The 6,103-nt window shown below is 34.7% G+C and overlaps 1 pseudogene; it reads right to left on the bottom strand.

The window, feature by feature from the left end:
- Positions 1-418: 418 nt before the first annotated feature.
- LOC147975806 (uncharacterized) lies at positions 419-2,235 on the bottom strand (annotated as a pseudogene).
- Between the last annotated feature and the right edge of the window lie 3,868 nt (positions 2,236-6,103).

The following is a 6,103-nucleotide window of genomic DNA, read 5'->3' as shown; positions in this document are numbered from 1 at the left end:
CAGAATTCAAGGGGATCTGGACTTGCGCCATATTCATCATCTAAATTAGATATTTCTACATTTTGTAAGGACTTTCTTTGTTTTCTTACTTCAGATATGTATGGAACATTATCTTGATAAGGGATAAATGTTACCCCTTCTTCATGTATGATTGTGGTTTGTAAGGATTGTTGTAAAAGTATTAACCCAATTATCATATCATCATTTATTACTGACAAATCTCTTATTGTAATTTCATCTATTATATATTTTGTGCCATTTATGTAAGCTTCAATATTATATGCTAGCTGATTATGTATCTTCTTTATTCCTGACATATCGGTAGATACTTCAGCTTTATTATCATCTATAGTTTCAACTATTTCAGGACATCTCATAAAATATTTATCATGGATGATGTTCTTAGTGCAACCAGTATCTAATAGTGCCAGTATTTTATATGAAATATTTGGCTTAAGAACACTGGGATCCTTATTCCTAACACTTCTTTGAATGGTAATTGAACAATATATTTGTTTCCAAAACTAGTAATTGCATCTTTCAATTGTATTAATTTGTCTCCTTTTTTATCCCTTACTGTTACCATTTGCTCTTTCATTTCCGTGATTTCAGCAACATTATTGTCTTGCTTATTACTATTTTGTAACTCATCTTTAAGTGTTTCTAGTTCCGCTTCTAGCTCATTTATTCTATTTTCTAAATTTCTAACCCTACTGGATAATATTCGTTCTTCTGGTTCTAATTCTATTTCTTGTCTCCACTTTTGATTATTGGCTCTTAGACATGAGGCACATGCTTGTTTTAAACACAAGCTACATGTGAACCTATTGTCTTGGCTTGGGTAATATATACAGAAAGCACATTTTATGTTATAATCACCTTTTCCTCTAATCCAATCATGTTCACAATCTACTTGGTTCATCATTTCAATTTTTAAACCGGCTAATTCATCTATCAGGTCTATTTCATCTTCACTTGATTCATATTCTGGAGCCTCATTTTCTACTTCATCTGTCTCTATAATTGAATATATTGACTCATCGTCTTTTATTTCATCATCACATACTAATATATTCTCATTAACGCTATCTATAATTAATACTATTTCTTGTTCTTCATATTTGCTAGAGTATCTTTTCTGGTCGTTATTAGGACAAGTTCTACTTAAGTGATCAGGAGAGTTACATATGAAACACCTGCATGTTTTATCATAGGTTTTCTTACGATTATATCTTCTTACATTTCTTTTATGCAAGAATGGGGCTCTATTGTCTGACCTTCTTAAGAAATATCTTTTCTTTGTTCTAAAATTTCTATTATCTCTCCTTTGTGGTTTATAATATTTGTTTTTCCTATGCCTTTCTTCTCCATATGTTAGTGGTATTTGGACAATGTTATTGCAAAAATTGTAATCTCATTTCTTCATAGATCTTTGGGCTTGAATGCTAGTACACACCTTTCTTAATTGTTTGAAAACAAATGTTATGGCTTGGGATATATTTACCACATTTCCTCATGTTTCTTTTTTATACTCCTCAAATATTATGGAACCTAGAGGATCAGGCAACTTATTAAAATATCTTTCTACTACACCTACATTAAAACCTTGTTTAGCAGTAGTAGCATTATACAAATAATGCTGGGAAAATTCTTTTATACCTTTCCAGCTAGTTAATGTTAATTTTTCTATTTCTCTTAACCTTTCATTTTTAATGAGGTATGTCCTAATTCTGGATCTTCTGCTATGATCATATTTGAGATAACATTCGCAAAGTTATTAGGGTCACTTCCTGCCCTTTTTAATTCTTCATATTGACTAGGGTATGACTCTACCCATTGTTCCCATAGAACTTTTACAGATTCTCCTAAAAATATTTCAAGATATGTTAACATATCTTCTACCTTAGTGCCTATATTATACTGATTTTGTATATATTTTTGCACTATTAAACCTTTCCATATGCTGATTATATTCGGCCAATCTATTGGATCATGAGCTGCTAGGTTTAATATAGCGCCATCATTCTTATAATTCTGAAATTGCACTGGTTTTTCAAAATCTCTTCTTTTAGTACCCATATATCTATATTGCCCTGGGATATATGTAGGTTGATAGTCATCTTTTTCTGGTGGCCATTGTCCAGCTGATCTGGTAGGTCTTTCTCTTTCTCCTTCTCTTTTTACAAACGATTCACCATATCCTCTTCTCCTTTTACCACTATTTTCTACTTCCATGGCTTCCATTGCATTATCTAAATTATGCAGACCCACATCATCTAGTGAGTTGTAAAAATCACTATTTTGTTCTGAATCATCATATCTTTCATCTTCTAACCACATTTGTTTTATTAATTTTTTCTCCTCCTAATAACTTTCTAATAATAACTTGTTATTGAAATCCCATTGCTCTTCTTCACTAATAACTTCTTCATTTTGAACAATATTCTTATCCTTATTATTATTATTATCATTATTATTAATGATAGCATTTTTATTAATAATAGCATTTGCTTTTCTTTCTGCGGATGCTATAATTTTATCTTCCATGGTTAAACTACTAGTTGCAAACTTTTTATCATTTTTTAGTTTCTTCAACCTTGCAATTTCTCTAATGATAAATAGTTCTCTTTCTCTAATTTTAGGCCAATCCTTTCTCATAGAATGATTATATTCCCATTCAATATGCTTTAGTTTCGTTTCCCAATGAATTATTTCATCATCTAAATCAGCCTTTTCCATGCATTAAGATATACCTTTATTTTTCTCATCATTAATTTCTGATTCTGACATAAAAGATCCAGAGTCTTCTATTGATGCAACTTTATAGTTCATAAATCGAATACTGCTACTTCCTTCACAATTTTGATAGCTTATGTAGTTTTCAGGTTGCTTTAATTCTTTTTTCTCTATTAATTCACCTATCTTCCATTCTTCTCCAGCTCTTTCTTCAGAACCAATTTTAAGAGGATTCATAAACTTTATACCTTTTGATTGCATACTATCAATTACGTCATTCACATTTACTCTATATCTGGAGCTACTTCTATTAGTGAGCCTTCCTATAAATTCTATGCCTACTAGCAAATTTGTTCCTTTAAAATCTTCATAACCTTTAGTTTGGAAACCAAGACTCATTTTTTCAATAAATTCTTTTACGGGCATCATTAGGTCTGGAGCTATATAGGTTATTAGTCTATTTTCATTCATGTCTCCTTCCAAAAATCCTAATGCTGCTTTGTCCACAGATTCCCATCTTCTGTCTAATAAGGTTATCAAAACCTTCGCACCTAATTTCTTCCTTGTCATACCTTTGACTCCTATGATATACATGCCTTGATGAATATATTTGTAACCACAATATTTTAATTCATTTTCAATATTTTTGCTTACAATTCTTAAATCTACTGGATGTGTTAACACACTTAATTCTACTTCTCAAGATATTCTGTATAGACCACTTTTACTTTCAAACATACCCATGTGATATACTTGTTGTGGTTTTATTTTTCTTAAGATAGAAAAGGATTAATAATGATATAATTTGGACAGCACTCCGACTGAAAAGAAAAGGAATTGAATAAGAACTTGATAAGACGAGAAGATACTTGGTGAAATCAACAACACACTGCCTCCAGAACTATTGAAAGAATGGCACAAGGGGGTAAGAACGATTTTAGACAGCACTCCGGTTGAGAAAGGATGTAAAACTTGATAAGATGAGAGAACTGGCATGAAAACACAACACTCCGATCGAATGGATAAGCAAAGGAAAGAACATGATCCTGACGAAACAAGAAGATGAGTTGAAGAGAGCAACATCACAATGCATCCGGAAGAAAGAAATAGACGATAGATAAATTAAAAAGAAGGAATTGAGAAGAAAATGACAACTTCTGCCACCAATGATCTTGGAAGGCACCCTTCCAAGAAGGTTAAAACGTAGTTGTTGGGAAAGACCAACAACAAAACGAATAAGTTTGTAGTGGGCTTATGGAAAAACATCTCAAAACTATGAGGTGAAATTTTTGCCACTAACGGAACCAATAGATTGGATTGATATCAGCAAGGAGACGAGAAACTATTTCACCGGAAGGATAAATGAAAAACTTGGGTCATTTATAAACACCATAAATAGCAACATTCCCAATGGAAGGCTTTCGGTGAAATCTAAACCGAGATAACTCCAATGAAGAGATTGGTGGATTTAAATACCTCACTCTTGAAAACATGTGAATCATGAAACATGAACTCAAATTATCAAAAATGACATAATACCACCTCCAAAGATACGGAAGAAAGAATTGCACTTCGGATAGAAAGATGAAGAATGCTTGAGCTCCCTAGAAATGAATCTCGATGAAAACTTCGAGAAGGAAATAAATCCTTGATGAACCATCATGTAGAACCTCCATGAAGAACTCTGTTAAACAAAAGAATGATCAAACGGAAAGAAAGGGTAGTTGAAAACACAAGGTGAAGCCTTGCAATGATTTGATGGATCTCCGTGATAATAAACTGAGAAGACTCTTGAATTGCTCCGGATAGGTGAAAAGAATTCTCACGAACAAAACAATTACGGGAGGATGGCAACAAGCTAGAATCACGAATCTTGAAGAGAATTGATTAGATTAGGAGGAAAAACTCTTCTTCGGTCTCCAAATCCTGAGAATGACGATGAGAAACACCAACAAAAAATATTTAGACACTCCGGAATGAAGAATGGAAAGGTTGAGCCAACGATGAAAAGAATTTAACCGATCTTGGAGAAAGACATTTGACTGATGACAATTCATTCTTACGTCAAACTTTAGAAAAGAATTTGAAAAGCTCCGGAAAAATAAGAAGAGTCAGGTAAGATCCTGGGAAAAAAACCTGTGGGTTAGGGCCCACTCAAGAGAAAACACTGTTAGAATGATTGACAAGAGACATTTCACCGGTTGAATTAAAAGACTTGAATGAGATAACATCCTCGAAAGAACTTGAACGAATGTAGAGTGGAAACACGAATCTTCGAGATATCTTGAGCACTCCAGAACAATAGAATGGCAAGCGGGGAAGATTAGGAGGTGCACTGTCATAAGTAAGCATTGAAACGAGGAAAATATATGATCAACAAAGCTTGACTTGAAACCACCGGAGAAGAAAAGGAATGAGGAATGACGAACTTGAAGCTCCGTTAGAATCTTCATGAGAATCACCGGATAAGAATATTGATAGAAAAGAATGGAGAGACTTCACATCAATAAGATGGATACTTGAATAAGAAATCTGAGTCCTTGACGAAAAAGGGTGGGTGGGCGGGAAAAACAAAGGCAACTCGGAGACGGATGAAACAAACACCGTTGAGAAAGCTGAGATTGAATCTTGCGAATGTTGAAGTGATCGGATCCACTTGAAGAGAAGCACACCGGTTGAACAAGATTGGCATAACAATCTCGATTATCAAGGAGGATTAGTATTCGCATAGGAGTATGAGAACACCACTTAGGAAAGGGATGGAATCAACATTTAACTTCGAAGCAACTCGAATACCACATCTCAAAACAAAAACAAAGGGTTGGCTTGCAGAATAAGCCGGAACAAACATATGATAGAGATTTCGTCCGAAGTTTTCGTGGTGGGGCCTACACGGGCTCGATCGTACAGCACCATCATGTACAAGGCAGTGCACATGACATACGAAGCATCCCCGAGTCGGCATAGCCAAGGACTCTTTAAGACACAATGAGACCACTGTAAAACCGACCGTGAATAGGCGGACCACTAGACGTCGAACCCCAATTTCATATCGTACATCTGCCGGAAAGATATCCTAAGAGCTACTTGAATTCCCACCTATGAAACTCCCGAACCTTTCCGGTTATGCAATCAGGTGTTGGGGATACAGGGGAAGCATAATATCTCACCCAAAACTAGCAAATCCTACATCCAGCTGTATCCATCCTTCAACACATAACCAAGAAACCTTCGGAAATCGTCTACCTAAACCTTCGAAAAGCATCCGTTATACAAGTTATGGCAATACTCCCGAACTCCCGCCCCAGTACTGGGTGGCGTCGAGGTTATCTCACCAACGAACTGCATAAAAGAGATTTTCGATGTC

Source organism: Triticum urartu, chromosome 4A (assembly GCF_056163025.1).
Source record: "Triticum urartu cultivar PI428250 chromosome 4A, HENAU_Tu73, whole genome shotgun sequence".
NCBI classification, from domain to species: domain Eukaryota; kingdom Viridiplantae; phylum Streptophyta; class Magnoliopsida; order Poales; family Poaceae; genus Triticum; species Triticum urartu.
Note: the sequence above shows the minus strand (reverse complement) of the source record. Positions and strands in the feature narration are given on the sequence as shown.